This window comes from Peromyscus eremicus, chromosome 4 (genome assembly GCF_949786415.1).
Source record: "Peromyscus eremicus chromosome 4, PerEre_H2_v1, whole genome shotgun sequence".
Lineage (NCBI taxonomy): Eukaryota > Metazoa > Chordata > Mammalia > Rodentia > Cricetidae > Peromyscus > Peromyscus eremicus.
The window spans coordinates 58828129-58847405 of NC_081419.1; positions in this window are offsets into that span (position 1 = coordinate 58828129).

A 19277-nucleotide genomic window follows, 5' to 3' on the forward strand; every position below is an offset into this window, starting at 1 on the left:
AGAAACAGCTCGTGTTCTGGTGCTGCCTGTGCACTTTCTGTACCCTCTCTTGGCAGAGTCCAGGATCCAGCTGGCTGAAGGGAAGAAAAGACTCTTTGGAACCAGTTCCACCTCACAATGCAGAGTAAAGAAAAGGGATTTGGAACTGAGGAAATACATAGTGCACACAAGGTTCTGCTTTGAGGAGGGTCTCATTTTTGCTCAGGTTCATTCAGTAATATGCGCTGTGCTGTTCTGTCTGTGCATACATTTCCACAAGCTGCTTTGGTGCTCATTGGTCCTTTGTCTTGTTACTATTGTTCTTGATTATTTTAGTACTTCCCATCATTATTTAGGATCAAGAAAGAGATTCCTATATTGCCTTGAACCTCTGTCTCAATTTTAGTAACACACCCATCTCCATTTCTGGCCTTCTCACAAAGTCTCACACCTAAGTTCATAAGGGGTATAATTTCAATGTGGATATAAATGACGGTATCAAATTATACTCATAATTGTCTTTGAAAAGACGTTTCTAATGCCCAGTACTGGGGCTCTTGGAGAGTATTATCATCTCTGTGGCTTTTTTTTTTTTAAAGGATTTATTTATTTATTATGTACACAGTGTTCTGTCTGCACGTATCCCTGCAGGCCAGAAGAGGGCATCAGATCTCATTACAGATGGTTGTGAGCCACCATGTGGTTGCTGGGAATTGAACTCAGGACCTTTGGAAGAGTAAGCAGTGCTCTTAACCTCTGAGCCATCTCTCCAGCGCCCCCTCTGTGGCTTTTTAAAACATCCCCAGTGTTATTGCTTTTTCCTTCCTCTCCTCTCCTTCTATAGTGTCTTCCCTGCCCTCTCTAAAGCTCCCCCCCACCCTGTTTTTCTCCCTTCATATTACCTTCATCTTGGTATTTCCCTCTAGAACTCCTTCTACCTCCATGGTCATTTTTTATTTTCCTGGTTTCTGCCACTGGGGGAGTCCAAGCAACTCCTAAAACAGTGTAGGCTATTGCTATTGCCTGTGTTTACTTCCTAGAAGTCCTGTTGCTGAAGATAGCACACACTTTGGAGACAGGATTTGGAGGAATTGAACTGAATCTGACCTGGGAATCTCCTCCCTGTGGGCTTCTTTCACAGTACTGGAAGGTGGTTTGCAAACTACCAAAGGATCAATAGTCCTACCCAGGTACAATGCCTATGAATCACAATGACCTCATGGCAAGATATCCCTAAAGGTGCAATGAAAGCACTTCTATCTTGGCGGCAGCCAACAGCTCTCTAATTGGACTTAAGGCCGACTCAACAGGATGGAAATCATGCTCTAACCTAGTTATCAGTGGCTAGTGAGGTGATGGATCTTAGTACTTCTGCTACTTTCCTAAACCAGTGTAATCTTTGCCTGCATCTAAGTGTGTATCGTTATGTGCACACATAAATGTGGCTCTTACCCTTCATCAAAGCAGCTTTTATTTGTCTTCTTTAACAGCAAGTGGAGAGCATTACAGAAAAAAACACAGCTGCTCACAATGCAGAGAATAACTGACTGGGGAACCCAGCCCCAACTGATGCATGTGTATCTACATGTTAGGATTCTGCCACTCCTCCAGCTGCATGACCGCACATGCGCAGTTCAGTAGCTAAGTAAGGGGTCTTATGTCATCCATGTGCTGCGTGATCATTCAATGTGCGCAGCGCAGTCACGCAATCGGCATAGCTCTGTAAGCCCACATGTGCATGTGCAGGGGGAATCTTTAAAAAGCCGGTCCCAGATTCCTCCCTCATCTCTCCCTTCTCCTCATGTGTCTTTCCAACAGGTCTGGTCACTCTCTTCTGTCCCTCCCTCCCCCCAACCAATAAAGCTCTGATACTGGGTTTTGTGCCTCGTGACCTTTATCTCACGGTAACAGCGCCACTTATTTAAAACCAACAAATCAGGCTGTGCAAATCAGGCTCTTCCAGCGCTTTGTGTCCAGGACCCCGTACCAAGGTTTCTTGGATCTACTACTGCCTACTTTTTCATTTGCCCAGCCGCTGGGATTGCTCTGCAAAACACACCAGCTGCCCAGATTGATGAGTTTTCCCTTTCTGTTCCCTCGCCATTTCCCACAACTGTAGAGTGAGATATATTTCTTGCATGGGACCCCTGGGGGGCATCCTTGGGCTGCGTACCGTGACTCATTCTCTCTTGATGAAACATTGAATGCTGTCTGGACTCCTGGGGGGTCCTCTGTTATGTATGCTCCCAGCCCTTACCCCTCCCTTGACGAAGGGTAGGGTAATTTGTGCTGCTAATTTATGCCGGTCCACAGACTACCTACTCTCGGGGATGTCTAAGATGGGAGTCTTGGATCCCGTTTGTTATTTTAATTTTATTTTTCTCTCGGCTGCAGTCATGGGACATAAAGGCTTCCTCCTCTTGGTCCCACTCCTCCTCTGAGAAATGCCTAAATATCCCTAGAAACATGGCCATGTAATAGCTGCTTGAACCCCGATATTTCATGGGAATTATCTAACTTCTGCCAGCGAACAGGCAAGTGAAAAGAGTAACCTTATCCCCACTTTTACCTAAGCGCTGAACCGTCTCTTTCTGATTCTTTCCTGCCCATGTGCATTCCTGAACCTGAGGAATCTCTGACTCCAAAGAACCTCAGCTTATCTGACCTCTGCTCTGTTCTCGAGTATCTCCAACTCTGGATCTCCCTTTCACACTGACACCCTTCTCAGCTGCCCTGAGAAGCACAGACAGGTCTGGAAGCAGGCTAGGATGCATGCAAATGAGTTTATGATCAGGACCCACATTGGGATCATAATAATCCAGATGGCTCTCTAGCCAGAGATCAGTTTACAGCCTGCCTCCTGGTGGGTCTTCCTAAAGCTGTGCTCAAGCCAACAAACTACCAAAAAAAAAAAAAAACAAAAAAAAACCCCAAAACAAAACACCCCCCCCAAAAAAAAAACAAAAAACAAAGAACAAAAACAAAAAAAACCCCTAATTCGAGATATGGAATAAAATCTGTCTCTTGTCTCCCAGAGATTCCCAACATCAGGGCTATGCTTTATCTGGAGAGCAAGGCTCCTGACCCTACAGGCAGAAGTTTCAGCTGTGGCATTTAAGGTACCATGGGAGAGATGAGAAAGCCCATGAACAGAATTGCCAAATGCTGGCACATGCTGTCTGAGAGGCTGCTGCATAATGGCTTCCAGATCCCTGTTTTAAATGTGTGCTAGAAAAGGCCATGTGGGCTAGTGCATGCCTTGCCCCTCGGTTCATAAAGCCATCTAGAGAGATAACTGGTCAGCTGACTGCCCTCATGCACCTGTGGCATGGGGACATCAAAGACCTCCAGCAGACCTTCTAGGCTTGGCCATGGCTCATAGGGAACCCAGGATGCAGCATGGGGCGATCCATTTCCTTCCTGTTGGACATCGAGCCACTAACTCAGTCCTGGGGGAGTTTTGGGGTCCCACTTCTCCTTCTCATTTCCCTATTGTCAGGGAAGGGGGACTGCCTTACCCATCTCACCAGACCCTACCACTTAGTTGTCCTTTCAGGGGTACCTAATGGGAAGAGATTTTCCAGCTAAGGTAGGAGCTTTCATTTCATTTGCTCCCTCCACATGTCTCACTCCAGACCGGTCAGCAGTGCTTCTCCTCCTCATGCACACTGACACAGACAGGGCCTTGCTCTTTCTCAGTTCCAGAGGACATCAGGATCCACTGCCTTGTCCCCAATTCCAGAAGAATGAGGTTTCACCCCACAAGCTTTTCTCTTCCTGGTTCCCTCTTCTAATTAACTACTCAGCTAATTGTTACAGGATCACCATAGAGCTGGAGTCCAAGGACCATCAAGTATATACCCAGGTGGTAAGGAACAGTAACAGCCCAAAGGTATTTACACCTCCAGACCCAAAAGTGTCTGGGCTCTACAAAAACAGACTTTAATATAACAATTTATTACTGTTAAATGCTCACCTGTGTCTCCTGGATGCTAAACTAATAAAGGAAATAGATGCCTTAAAATAATCTGTCTCTGATAAAGCTTATCTCAGGTAAAAATTAAAAACATGTTCCAAATCTCTCTCTCTCTCTCTCTCTCTCTCTCTCTCTCTCTCTCTCTCTCTCTCTCGCTCTCTCTCTCTCTCTCTCGCTCTCTCTCTCTCTCACTAAACTAACCAATATAAGCAGAGTACTAAACACTACAATGTATGGTTACCAGCCCAACATTTTAAATTTCCCATAGCTGCTTCTTAATATGTTTAAAAATTTTTTCCAAGCTCCAGAGAATCCACCTGGACAGGTCAGCGAGCTCGGAAACCACCTTGAATCCACCTGGACAGCACCTTGTTAGACAATTCTCAAAGCAGCAGATGACCCCAGGACAACTGGCTCCCCCAAAAGCCCCCTTCCCTACCCCTCCAAGAGTCAACCAACGCCCACCAAGTCAGCTGGAAGCAGCTTTTTGGGAGAAACAATACCCCTATTCTTGCTCACCTGCTTATTTATAATAAGCAAAAAGTCTGGAAGGTTAGGATTCTGCCACTCCAGCTAGATGACCGCACATGCACAGTTCAGTAGCTAAGTAAGGGGTCTTACGTCATCCGTGTGCTGCACAATCTGTGCATGCATGGCATAGCTCAATAAGCCCACATGCGCATGTGCAGGGGGAATCCTTAAAAAGCCAGTCACAGACTCCTCCCCTTTCTCTTCTGCTCTCTTCTCCTTCCCCCATCTCTCCCGGCATGTGTCTTTCACAGGCCTGGTCACTCTCTTCTGCCTCCCCCCTCTCCACAATAAAGCTCTGATGCTGGGTTTTGTTGTGCCTCGTGACCTTTCCTCACAGAGTAAAAGTGCTGCATTTACAACCAACAGCACAACCTCGGCACCGAAGGCTCAGGGACATCGCAGAAGAAGGGTAGAACGATTTTAAGAGCCAGAGGACCAGGAAGATTGTGTCTTCTAGCTGTTACAGAGAAGCTACTTAAACATGGCTGCTTAACCAATACTTTAACACTGACAACATTAGCTGACATGCCAATGTGGGTGGGTGAAATCTTACAAGGACCCACACCTAGATGGGGTGCTTCAGAGCTATAAGCAGTTAACAATTGCTGAGAGATAATTAGTGTTCCAGGATCAGCACCCTAATTGATTATATAATACCAACTAGTGATCCCTAAACACACATATCTGTGTAAAACTAAGTGGACTCATCAGGTATATTTATTTATATGTAACAATAATAACTAATAAGAGGCCATGAATTTGAGAGGGAGTAGGGGTCATGGGAGCATGGGAGTAGTTAGAAGGAGGAGGGAAAATTATGAAAATACATTTGATTTTTAAATTTGAGATGCACTAGAGAACTGTTGTGTTTTCTGGGCTCTAGTACAACTCTTGCTTTAAAATGTTTTAAGAAATTATTTAAAAGTAATAAAAAATATAAACAATTTAAAAACCACATGATTCTGTAAACCAAAACTTTGTGCAAAAGATTGAATATTGTCATTGGTTGTATTTGTTAGTTGTGAATATTTAAATGTTAAAATTTGTTTAATGCTTCATGTATCTTGGTGTTAGTGTATATGGTTGAGGCTGAGGTGTGCACACATTTTTGGTATAAAAAGTTTCGATTGCTCAGGGAGCATGAACAGCTTTTTAGTTCCAAATTTCAGCAAATGGGGAGGAACCAGATGGCAGAGTTCCTGGGCAGGGTCTCTGAACGCTTCTCTAAGAGATGGATCAGTGAAACAAATTTGTTAGGGACTTTTGTGTTATGCCTTGAATCACTAAGTTATTTGTGTGATTACTATGTGGAACAGATAGTCTCTCCTAGCTGCTGCTTAGAAGCTAACCCTTCCAGAGGTAGCTTTGAAATGCCTCCACGGGAAGTTAAAGTTCTTTTCTTAGAAATACTTCTCAAATGCAGGTGTGCCTCCACCTTGTGGTGACTAGCAAGAAGTGTCCAGATAGCAGCTGGAAAATGTGAGGTGAAAATGCCTAAGCTTTTGGAAATACTGAAATACTTTTTACATCTTTGTACCTTCTTGCCATGTGTGAGTCTTGATTTTAATTTTAAAATACGTATTTGGTTTTATTATAAAGGATCAAAAATATACTGGGGCAAAAATGAGCGGGTATAAATAGGGTTTTTTTTTTTTCCTTCAAAGTTTTCCTTTGAACACAATAAAAGAATTGAAGCCCCTATTTTAAAAAGCAGAACTAAGGAGAAGTTAGAATTTAGTGTCGCAGGAAGCTCTGCTGTCGGCCTGTACAGCTTCTTCAGTTGTTACAGTTCACGGTTTCAGCCCATGCTTAGCTGCTCCATTGCCTTAAGTTTGTGGTGAAGCAGTATACCATGGTGGAAAGGCGTGGAGAAGGAAAGGTGCTCGCATTATGATGGCTGGGTAGTGGAGGGCATGTGTGGTTGAGAGTAAGAGGTAACCTATTGTGCCAGGGATGCTATCAAATCATAAGATCAATTAATTCCCTGGAGAGGATAAAAACCCTCATAGTCTAAACTCTGTCCCCAAACCCTTCACGTGGCAACCAAGATTTTAACACATTGGCCTTTGGGGTCATAGACAGATCATGATGATGTCCATAGGAACCTGTACTTGGAGCAGGTAAGCATCATAGGTGTTCCTTTCGACGTCACATACTATACTTTGAAAAGTGAAGACCTATGCATGTTTTTCTTAGACGCACAGTATATGGAACAAAGTCATCAAGTAGGACCAGTCTTCTATATCTAGAGTGAATTAAGAGCATAGGAAAAAGTGAACGCTAACCTGTTCATGAAATTATCAAGACCTGGACAAAGGCAGTCAAAAGCATAATGGAACATGGTTGGTAGGTAGAAAACATTTCTGGATGAGAAGTAAAGGACTCTGTTTAGTCAATTCTATGGAATAAAGGCACCCCCTCCCCATTCCAGTGTCAGAACTGGAAGCATTAGGGTAACTTGGATGGATGGCTTAGTGGGTAAAGGAGTTTGCCGCTAAAGCTCGTGACCTGAGTTCATACTCCAGAACCCATATGATGAAAGGAGAGAACCAAATGTCATAAGTTGTCCTCTGATCTCCACATGCACACTGTGGCATGTCACATTCACACACATCCACACATACAATAAATAAAAATAAAAAACAAAACTAGAAGATACATGAGCAGAATGCAAGAGACTGGTTGACGATGCCAATGGGAAAGTAAAGCTGAGGGTTCTATTTCCAACATATGTCATGTAGTGTATCCCTGGGGCCAACCAGTGGATAGAGATGTTCATCGGTAGTACTAGAAATCTGTGAATATGGACTGAGAATATGTGACCAATAGTGAAAGATGTAAATGTCAACCACAAAAAGAAATGTCACTTGCCTCTGAGACTTTGTTCATAACAGCCTCATACAGAAAACCTACACCTTCCTTCCTCCACGTCTGAACTCCAAATTCCTCCTTTATGAGCTCATTAAAGCTATGTCACTGAGCACCTGTCATTGGGCAGTTTATAAAACAAAACAAAAAACTCATCACTCTGGAGAAACCTTAAATATAATTGTCCTCATTATACAGACAGGGACATTGAGTCAGTATAGATATGTAAGGTCATGGGAATAATGGAGAGTTTGATTTAAGCCTGGTTTGTCTAATGTTAAAGCCAGTTAGAAGAAATGGGAACTTAACAAATATGAACAGCTGTAATTGGCATACATTCATCACCAATTTGCAAATTGGTAAATGTTTTCCAAAGTTTATGTGTTAATTATGAAACAAAGTGCGAAATTCTAGTAGAAAAATCCAGCAATGGTAGTACAACATAGAAGCACAATGAGTTATAAACTTTTGAGATTTGATGGACTCATTAAATTACTCTTGGTATAGAATTAAAAACCTATGAACCTGTTATAAGATGTGAGTATCACTCATTGGCCATTTTATTTAACCTCCTATGTTTTTATAATTTATCCTCAAAGATCCAAACATGGCTCAAATGCATTGACTTCACAATCATGATTAAGGAGTTAATTTACTAAACACTGAAAGGGACAATCGATAAACATTTTTGTTCTAGTAAGTATGTCAACTTTAAAGCTTCTTAAGTGAAACTAATATTTTAACACACTTGACACATTCTTGGTAACATTGTAGCATTAATAAGCTTTGAAAATTTAACAGCCTTGAGTGTCAGACCTATGTATGCTAATATTAATTGATGAGGTTTTCTTTTCCCAAGAAAGGCTGCTACAGGTTAGACGACAATGAGCAAAACACAAGTAATGCCAGTCTGCCCTTCCATCCAGAGACGTGACCTTTCAGGGAGAATGCATAAAAGGCCTAAACATAGTCGGCTGGAAAATATTTTGGGTTTGCAGTTTAGGTAGCAGTAAAGCATGTTTATTGACTTGTCTATTTGTAAAATTTGTGCCTTTTAAACAATCACCTCAGTATAAAATTACAAAGATGGTAATGCTACCAAAACAAAGGGATGCTAAAACAATCGCAATGAAATGCTGGCTTGAAAAGTCACCGTTGTAATACCATAGCAATGAAAGAATATTTTCAACACAGTTCTAAGTACATGGGCAAATAGAAAGCACAGATGTCAGTCATTACTGTTTGTGTGGAGTGCATCTGATCTTAGGACTCTTGTAATTCCACTTTAAGTAATCCTCAGTTCTAACAATGCAAGTCTATTGTTATTTAGAATCATACCCAGTGTATCTATCATATATTTTCTTCTGCAATATAACAAAGACCCCTCTACCCATTCAGGTTAAGTAGGTGGGTTTAGTAGCAAGATGAAAAGTAGGATGCGATGCTCTGGAAGACCCCACCAGTAAACTGAAGCAGCCTGCTTCTTCTGGCTCCTAAATGTGTGGAAAGAAGTAGTCAGACATGGTCTCCTGGCTTCTCTGAGGTGGTAAGCAGCCCCAGATAGATGAGTTGTTGTCCCCATTTTCCATCTGGAATGTTCCTGTGAGGTGGTTACTTAGGGTATCTCTTGTAGGGGAGTTTTCCTGTCCCAACCGCCTGCTCCCAAATAACTAACACAGAGACCTAAGATTACTTATAAATGCTTAGAGCTCAGGCTTGTTACTAGCTAACTCTTACATTTAAATTAACCCATATTTCTTATCTACCCTCTGCCACGTGACTCATGGCTTGTTACCTCATTTTCTACATGTCCTGCTTCCTCTGTGTGTGCTGGTGTCTCTTCTCCACCCTTCCTCATTCCATCATTCTCAGTTTGTCTTTCCCACCTAACTTGTTCAGCTACTGGCCAGTCAGCTTGTTTATTAAACCAATCATAGTGACATATATTCACACAGTGTACAGAAGGATTATTCCACAGCAGTCTCTGTGTCAACGGGAGGTGATTTTGTGGCAAAGGTGGGTAAAGGTACTTAAAAAGATGAGCTTTTCTGGTTTTCAAAGTCCCCTTGTGTCAAGGAAGGGAGTGAGTGAGGCCGGATACTCACTGGGAGCCACCTTCAGACTCAGGATATTCACACAGTAGGTCTGTTAAAGAGTGGAAGCAGTGATGGTTGGAAGGGAGATGTGAAGTCTCAGGAGCAAGGGTGATGGACTGTGCCCCCAGAAAACAGGACTGTTTCTCAGACTAACAATTTGGTACACCCATAAGTCATACCCAGCACCCCACAATGAGAGTAGCACAGTGATGGCAGGCTACAAGGCAGGGATCAAACCAGCTCTTTAGTTCTTCTGGCTTCCCCTGGGCTCAGAGGCCAGCTTGAGAAGAGGAGGATGATAGGAACAGCTACATTTTTTGAGTTGGTTGAGTATCTCCCAGTTTAGAGGTTGTTCCAGCTGGACCTATTAATTGGCATTTTTATAGTATCCTTGTCCTCCTACATCTTTCCAAACAGAATGAAGTGTTAAAAAGAAATTAATTGACTTAATTATAAAAAGACTTTCTTTGCGTATTTCAGAAGTAATATAAATTTGAGAATTTGCCAAATTTGCCAGTTTTACTTTTCGCTCTCACTCAGCAGATCTGGGTTCGCTTTCCACTGAGGAAATTAAGGTAAGCAGAAGAGAACTTCCACAGGCCTCTAGTCTACATCTGCTCACCCACAGTCTTATGTGAGCTGTAATGATTCATCTCAGTTGTCAACTTGCTCGGGTCAAGAAACACTTGGGGCATTAATGTCTATGAGGGCTTTTTCGGGGAGGACTCACTGAATGGGGAAAGACACATTGTAGTGTGGTTAGCCTGAGCCTGTGATTTAGTGTCCCAGACTGAATAACAAGGGAAAAGAGAACCCCAACTGAGCACTGGAATTGCCCTCCCCTCTGGTTCCTACTCCGCCAGCCACCTGCCATCATGCCTTCCCCATCATGATGGTCTGTATCCCCTCAGACCGTGAACAAAGTTGTCTCTCTTCCCTCCTTGCTCTGTACAAGGCATTCTGTCACAATGAGAAGAATAACTAAAATACTGTTTTCACTCCTGTGACTGTATAGGGGTCACCTGCTCTCTCTTCTGGGGCAACTCTTGTACTATTTTTGCCCACTATAATAATTTCTATCTTTCTTTTGAGTCATTATTTTTTTTTTATTTTATGTGCATTGGTGTTTTGTCTGCATTCATCTCTGTGTGAGGGTGTCAGATTCCCTGGAACTGTAGTTACAGTTATAAGCTGCCATGTGGGAGTTGGGAATTGAACCCGGGTCCTCTGGAAGAGAGTCAGTGCTCTTAACCCCCTGAGCCATCTCTTCAGCCCCAAGTCATTATTCCCCCCCCCCCAAGAGTGGTCTATCATGAAACATATGGTGCTATATCTCATTGAAAACAAGAACAGTATATCCTCAACATAATTTATCTTTCTTTAGTTATATATATATATTGTATATAAAAATCTCACAACTACAGAAAATGTCTTTTCCAGTGCTTACAAAACTCATATGACAGTAAGCTTTCACCATGATCGGTCCACTGAAGGTGGTCTTATGAAGGCAAATGATATCTTCCATGTAAGTGAATGCAAGAGGTAATACTTCATCTTCTCTTGCTTAGCCCATCACCAGCATTTGTCACAGCAGATGCTCCCTTTCTCATACCTCCCTGCAACCTTATAAACTGATGGCTCTGGGAGTGAGGAGGCACACCTGTAGTCTCAGTACTCAGGAGCTTATGGCAGGAGATGCACTGTGATTGAAGACCAGCCTAGATGACATGGAAAGACCCTGTATCAAAACAGAGCAAAACTATATATAAAATTGAAATAAAAATCTTTAAATTATTTCTATTTCAGAAGACTGACATTTCTGTTTTCTTCCAATCAACTTTTTGAAATATAAAATATTCATGAAAATGAGACTACTGGATATTCAGATTTTGAGTTAACATTTAAGGAGAAGCTATACATTATTTAGATCCCTAGATTGTTGATTTCAAGTTTTCTGTTAGGTTTCTGAAAACCATTCTATTCTTTATGTTTCAATAAAAGTAAACTGAATGCATGTCTCTTTGCATGTAGACTTGAATATGCCAATAAACTGTATATAGATACATATTTCAGTAGATTAAGCTGAACTGAAACTATATCTCATGCTGAGCATCTAATAAGCTATTGATCTCAGATTGCATTTTCTTTATAATTGAATTTTGTTTCCAAATAAAAGATGTTCATTTTCAGTTTGCGTTTAGTGAAATAAAAATGGAGTGTGTCATCTGTTTATTGTGTGCTCAGCAGAGGATTAAGCCCTTCATAGAATTAAGTATGGAATATTAAAAAGGAAGTATATCATCTTGGAGGATATTTTTTCCTCAAAGTACTTAATTGTACATATCTACTGTTATAAAAATTCTGTATTATCATACCCAATAATTAGAATATATATGAAACTATAGAATTTTTCTTTGTGAGTAACAACTAATCAAAGCCATGATGCATTTACATAGATTAACCTATTTCTCAGGACAAAAATCAAGATTAAAGCAAATAGGTCAGAGGACTTAAAACCAACACAGAAAGGTCTTTAAACGGAAGCAGTCTGCTGAAACTGCTGTGCTTTTCCTTCTTATGTTAGAGGCCTTCCTTTCATTCTTTTCCTTACAGTGAGGTAGAAATTTTAGGATGCTAAGAGGAACAGATCATTTTTGCATGATCTTTATTATTGCTCAACTACAATGCTCCTGAGACTTCTTAGACATTAATCACAGGACTCTACCTGCAGGTGACAGCCTAACTCTTCAGAGGGTCTGGTTTTTATTCAGCAGTGTGTACTGGGTACGGAGTTTCCATTGCAGCAAAGCAATCTATTTCTGACCCTTTTACTATACTTTAGTAGAAGAAGAGATAGGGAAGTACCTCATGTTGCTTACCTTTGTATGGCTGTGCCTACAGTACCTCACAGAGACAACTGGAGGACAGGCTTGGTTTGGCTCAAGGTTTCAGAGGTCAGGTCCATGATTGCTTAGTTGTATGTGGACTGGGTAGAGTACCATAGTGATGGGAGCTTGTGGCAGAGGACAGCTGTGCATGTCACAGTAGACCATGAAGCAGAGAAAGCATGACAGTTGCTTACTTCTTCTGCCTGCTAAACCTCACCTCATAAAGGTTCTGCAATCTCCTGAAACAGTACCACCAGCCATTAGAACAGCCTGTGTGTGTTACGGGAGGCATGGGAAGCATTTTAGATTCAAAAATAGCATGCTACAGTGAAATTAAGTGTAATGCCCTGGCTCTTATTTTTCAGGCCTCTGGAAAATGTCCCCATGTTTCTTGTCCTAAGTCTTTGAAACAAAATACAATTGTATTTGCATGCTGTGAAGGCTGAGTGTCGTGATATTTACACAGTGAAGGACATTGCTTCAAAGTGTGGGTGAATGTAAGCACAGAAGCACCGAGCCTTTCAGTAAGATGACTGCAGTGGACACTACAGTGCCTGGTGCTGATTTCTTGTCTCTCTTTTGTTTGTCTCATACTTTTCATTGCTGTGACAGATACTTGATGGAAATGAGGAGGAAAGATTAGCTTTTGGCTGATGGTTTTAGAACTTTTCATCCTTTGTTTATATAAATAGAGTATATGTGTATATATGTATATGTACATATATGTATATAGTAAAGGCTTGATTCCTGGGTACACATACATATGTATATATACACACATCTGTATATATACATATATATGTATACACATACACACACACACACACACACACACACACACACACACGCATATATGAACCTCTTAAGGACACATTTCATATCTTCTTATCAATTTGCTATCATTTGCTTTAATTAAACTTTAATGCAAATATATACACATTTAAACACTTTGGAAGAAATTATCTTCCAATTCTTTAAATTACTGGGGGTGTGCACAAATAAAAGTTGTGATTAAACGTATTTAATTAAATTGGAAAACTATGGGCTCTCATTTTTTAAAGCAGTTGCTCCAAAAGTGAAGCTCAGAAAATGTGGAAAAACAGAAAAATTACAAAGACCTTCCTGGGGAATAGAATAAGGCAAAGTGATGCTTCTCCTTTGGAGTAGTGGCTTTTAGAGGGCATTGTGGCCATAGGCTTGTCTTCTTGAATTCCTTGCTCTGGAGAAACAGCCACACCATGAGGACAGTCATTCAGCCCTCTGGATACACCTACTTGTGTTAGCAAGGACCTGAGGCCTCTGGTAACAGCCCTGTGGCTCAGCCACCCTGGCTTGAGATGACCACAGCCCCAGCTGACAGCTCAGTTGTAGACTCCTGAGATGCCTTGAGTCACAGTGATCCAGCTTAGCTGCTTCCACATTTTTAGTCAACAGTCAAGAAGTAATCAATGTCTATTGTTCAAAGATGCCATGGTGTGGGGAACTTAGGTCATGTAAATATCCAGTACCACCTCCTTTATTCTAACAGCAGCCACACAGATGGTTTAAAAATATCTCACAACATGCCATTCCAGTTTGGACAGCTGTCCAGTGACCCTGCAATTGCTTCAGAGCAAGATGAAAGTCTTTAATGGACTTTATGATATGACTTCCTCTTTTATGTTTCCTTGCTGACCTTCTTGGTCCCCTTGATTCCTCACATACTCAGATCCAGCCACCCTCTTTGGTGTCCTTCACATATCCCAAGAACGCTCCCCGCTTTGTGTGGGTGGCTCCTGCCAGCTGAAAAGGCCAGGTACCTACTTACCAAACATCATAACTTTCTTAAGGACTATTCAGATATGTCTGCTCCTATGAAGTAAACTTTGATCACCCTCTTCATGTAAAATTGTACCCCTGTCCCTAGCTCTAGGACTCCTTATACCCTTTGTTCTGTTGTAGCACATTCATTGTATTATAAAATTCACTTTTTTTTTTTTCGGAGCTGAGGAGTGAACCCAGGGCCTTGTGCTTGCTAGGCAAGCACTCTACTACTGAGCTAAATCTCCAACCCCTATAATTCACTTTTTAATGATTCTATTATGTAATACTTATTGTTTACTGTTTTCCTCTCCAAAGTAGCAGAAATCTTTACCCAGTTTTTGTTAATGTATCACAAGTATCTAAAGTAGTACATGATCAGAGTAGATGTTTACTATATATCTGTTGTCTGTTTTTCTCACTTCTAAAATCTTTTTAAGTTTACCTCCTAATTGCAGACACTTACTCCATTCCAAGGATTGAATCCTAAGGCTTTCCATGATCAACCTCATGCTTTTGAAGAATGTATACAAACACCAAAAACATGGGCTTCACCATTCATTCAACAGATATCATTTTCTTTTTTAAAATATATATGTGTACATGCTTGCATATATGAGTGTTTGTGTGCGTGTGCCCATGAGTGTTATGTATGCACATGGAGGCCAGAGATCAGTGACATTGTGAGTCATCTTCAGGAATGCTGTCTTCCTTTTTTGAGACAGGGTTTCTCCTTAGCATGGAGCTTACTAATTTGCCTATGCTGGCCCCCATGGATCATCTTATCTCTGCCTCTCCAGCATTGGGTGCTAGTTTTATGCTAACTTGACATAAGTTAGAGTAATTTGAGAAACAGGAACCTCAATTGAGAAAGTGTGCCCAGCAGATTGGCCTCTGGGGCCTTTTTTTGGTTGTTATGGGAAGGCCCAGCTTACTGTGAATGGGGCCACTCCTGGGCTAGTAATTTAGGTGCTGTAAGAAATTAGGCTGAGCAAGCCATGGGGAGCAAGCCAATAAGCAGCACTTCTCCATGGCCTCTGTATTGGTTCTTACCTTCAGATTCCTGCCTTGCTGGAGTTCCTGTCCTGATTTCCATTCATGAAGAGCTGTTACCTGGAAGCATAAGATGAAATAATCCATTTCCTCTACAAATTGCATGTAGTCATGGTGTTTTTTCACAGTAACAGAAACCCTAAGACACTGCGATTATAAGCTAGTGCCACCATACTGTAGCTAGAGTTTTCCTGCCTGCCCCACAGTCAGGACAAATCTCTGTCACCGGCCAGTCCCACAGCCACTCAGACCCAACCAAGTAAACACAGAGACTTATATTGCTTACAAACTGTATGACCGTGGCAGGCTTCTTGCTAACTGTTCTTATATCTTAAATTAATCCATTTCTATAAATCTATACCTTGCCACGTGGCTCATGGCTTACCGGGATCTTCACATGCTGCTTGTCATGGTGGCGGCTGGCAGTGTCTCTCTTCCCTTCCTGTTTTCTCAATTCTCCTCTCTGTTAGTCCCGCCTATACTTCCTGCCTGGCCACTGGCCAATCAGTGCTTTATTTATTGACCAATCAGAGCAATTTGACATACAGACCATCCCACAGCACTTCCCCTTTTCTTTTCTTTTCTTTTTCTTTCTTTTTTTTTTTTTTTTCGAGACAGGGTTTCTCTGTGTAGCTTTGCACCTTTCCTGGGACTCACTTGGTAGCCCAGGCTGGCCTCGAATTCACAGAAATCTGCCTGCCTCTGCCTCCTGAGTGCTGGGATTAAAGGCGTGCGCCACCACCGCCCGGCTCTTTTCTTTTTTTAAAAAAAGAGGAAGGTTTTAACTTTTACACATCTCCAAAGCCAGCTTGGTATATTTGGGAATTTGGGCGTAGCTTCTCTTACTACTTCCTGCTGGAGGAGGGCGCTGTATCTCATGGGGACATAAAGAAAATTTTAGGATCATGGAGTAGTCCATGAGGGTGTATTGTCTGAGCCAGTTGCCTTGAATCAGATCTGGATGTTGGATTATCTGGGCCATGGTGTCATTGTGGCAAAAGTTAGCCACTGGACAACAAAGTATCCTCGAATCAACTGCTGACAAACAGGACAGATAGGACATGAAACAAAGGACTAACGATTCTTGCCAAAACAAGTGTGGTTATGGCTTTATCAAAAGGCATCTTCTAAGGCCAGGACAATATGGCACCATCCCTGAAGTGGCCTTCGCAATCCAGAAAAGGTACAGTGCCCTTTTCTTTGAAGGCAGCTGAACAGGCAGTGGGCCAATGGCTTCTGATGCGCAGTGGAACAACAGCTGAAACAGTTATTTTTAGAGTAACTAAACTCACACCTCTCAATAGTAGGATTTAATAGAAGGATATGGAGAAGAACAGGATGCTGAGATGAAGCCACACACACACATAGCCAAGAAAAATGGACAGCTGAATTAAAAAAACATCAACAATTTCCAGAATTTAAAATCCTGAATCATGACATGACACTAGTGGAATTCAGGTGTTTCTGGTACATGGACTGCTCTCACCCAATGTGCGGTCGAACTATTGACCTTGTGTACATCCTACTTCACAAATGAGTCTGTCAGATACGCTAAGCCTATAGGCTGAAGATGATGCCCCAACACTGCGGAGGAACCTCGGTGACTGTCCAGGCAGCTGGCTGTTTCTATCAACTCACACTTTTTTGGAGGCTGCTTGCATGCACTTCCTGTTTTTATTTTTTATTAGGTAATATTATTTCCTTCTTGGGTCTCTGAGGAAGTTGAAGATTAGTTAATTATAGTTGAAGATTAGTTAGGATAGAAAGTGAATTAGGTACATTTTGGACTTACCAAAATAGGATAGATAATGGAATTATTTTCTCTGAATTTGTCAAATACAAATGGACTAGACATTGTTTAGGTATTTATTACTTGTATATATTGTATATAGTTATTGTACTTTTGTATATAGTTTTTCTTATGTTATAAGCTTTTTCCTTTTTTCTTTTTATTAAAATAGAAAAGGGGAAATATGGTGATATTTTATTTGTACTGAAATGTGACTTGTATGTTAATAAATAAAGTTGCCCGGGGGTCAGAGCTATTAGCAAGCCATAGTGAAAGCTGGGCGGTGGTGGTGCACGCCTTTAATCCCAGCACTTGGTAGGCAGAGCTAGGTAGATCTCTGTGTGTTCAAGGATACAGCCAGCATTGGAGACACACACCTTTAATCTCAATACCAACCATAGAAGACCTGGAGGTCTGTACAGACAGGCAGTGACTAGGAGGACATGTGGTTGGGTTTACAACCAATGAGAAGGCAGAACAGAAACTCTATAAAAAAAAAAAGACAGACACAGGAAGTAGCTCTCTTTTTGGAGAGGTACAGCGACAGTGAAGGGTAAGGTTTTTTGGTTCTGAGGATCAAACCTAGATCTTAACACATGAGAGGCAGGTTCTTTGCCAACATAGCTGTCTCCCCTGCTCAATAGATAGCATTTTCTTTCTTTAAAAAAATCATTTATTTTATATGTATGGATATTTTGTCTGTATGTGTGTCTGTCTACCATGCATGTGCAGGGCCTGTGGAAGCCAGAAGAGGGCATTGGGTCCCTTGATGGCTCACTGGGTAAAATCCACTTGCTGCTCTAATCTGATGACCCGACTTCTATCCCTGGAACCCACATACAGGTGGGAGGAGAGAACTGATGCTACAAAGTTGTCCTCTGATTTTCATATGTGCATGTGCATTCACATACAGTAATAATAAATAAAATAAACTCTTGAAATGAAAGAAAACCATGTACAAGCTAAGGAGAAAGCTAACACTCATTTTTATGAAATATTTATAATAGCAGGAGGGGGTGTAGTCACAGAGGTCATACAACTATGATTCTCATTGAGTGTAGGGTAGGATCACATGACTGTAAACGTGTGTGTGTATAGTCTCCATTATTTTCAAAGGAAAGAGGAACAGGAGCATAGGTTGCAGCAAAGGCAGGCTCACTCTTGCCTTTCACTTGTTGCCTATATCTTAAATCCCAGCAACCTGGCTTCTGATTGCATAATTGTTTCAAAAAAGTCTTCTGTTTCTGAGTGCATTTGGAGGCCTCCCTGTACAGTCCACCACAGCTTCCTCCATTCTCTTTTAGCAGACTGTCTTCCGGAAGAAGCCAGTGTCTTCTATGTGCACATCTTCATGCTTACTCCCTCTTCAGCATACTGCAAATTGACTTCTGATCTCGACACTTTTCTGGACTGATTTGTGCTCAGATTGTTGAAAGAAAAAGCATATATGATTTGTTTTTAAATTTTCCACATACATATTTTTAATTTTTGGTTATTACAGAGTGCACAGCTTTTTTTTTTTTTTGCAGTTTTCATTTAGTATTAGCCAAAGAGAAAAATTGAGCCTGTCAGTCAAACTGGATGGAATAAGACATAATATTATTTATCAGGGAGTAGAAACTTGCAAAATGAAAATATTTTCATGTCAGTTGAAATATTACCACCAGTTGCAAGTTTTGAATGTATGCTTTTTTTTCTCTCTTTTGTTTCAGGAGAGGTTTTGATAGTGGGCAGCCTGCCTTTCCGTCTTTGGCTTTTGACTTAGTTCACTTGAGCACACGCTCAATGAAGCTTTGTTCAGCTGGAAACTTTCCTATAGAAAAGCATTTTCATGGACGCTTTCTCCTTTAGTCTTCAAATAGCTTTGGGGGCAGTATTCATCTTCCCTTCTTCCCATTATATACATAAAGAAACTGAAGCTCAGTGAAGAAGATAAATTACTATGTGCATATGCTCAGATCTAAGCTTCTTGACTCTAGTTTAGAGCTACCACTCAGTTACACATCAGTTATCTGGACACAATACTTGTTCATAACTAACAATGTGATAGAACAGTCCTTCTTTGTTGCAGCCATTTCCCCCTCATACATAATAAGATCATACACTTCCAATAATTTAAACTTATTCTGATGCCTGTCACAATGTTATCCAGTGAGTTTTGGTGTTGAGTTTATTCACTTCATACTGTAAAGTTTTCAAATTATTGTGACTACACAACAATAAAGAAGGGTTTATTTTGGTTTACAATTTCAGAAGGTTTAATCTACAGTTGCTTGGCTCCATACACTTGCTTAGAA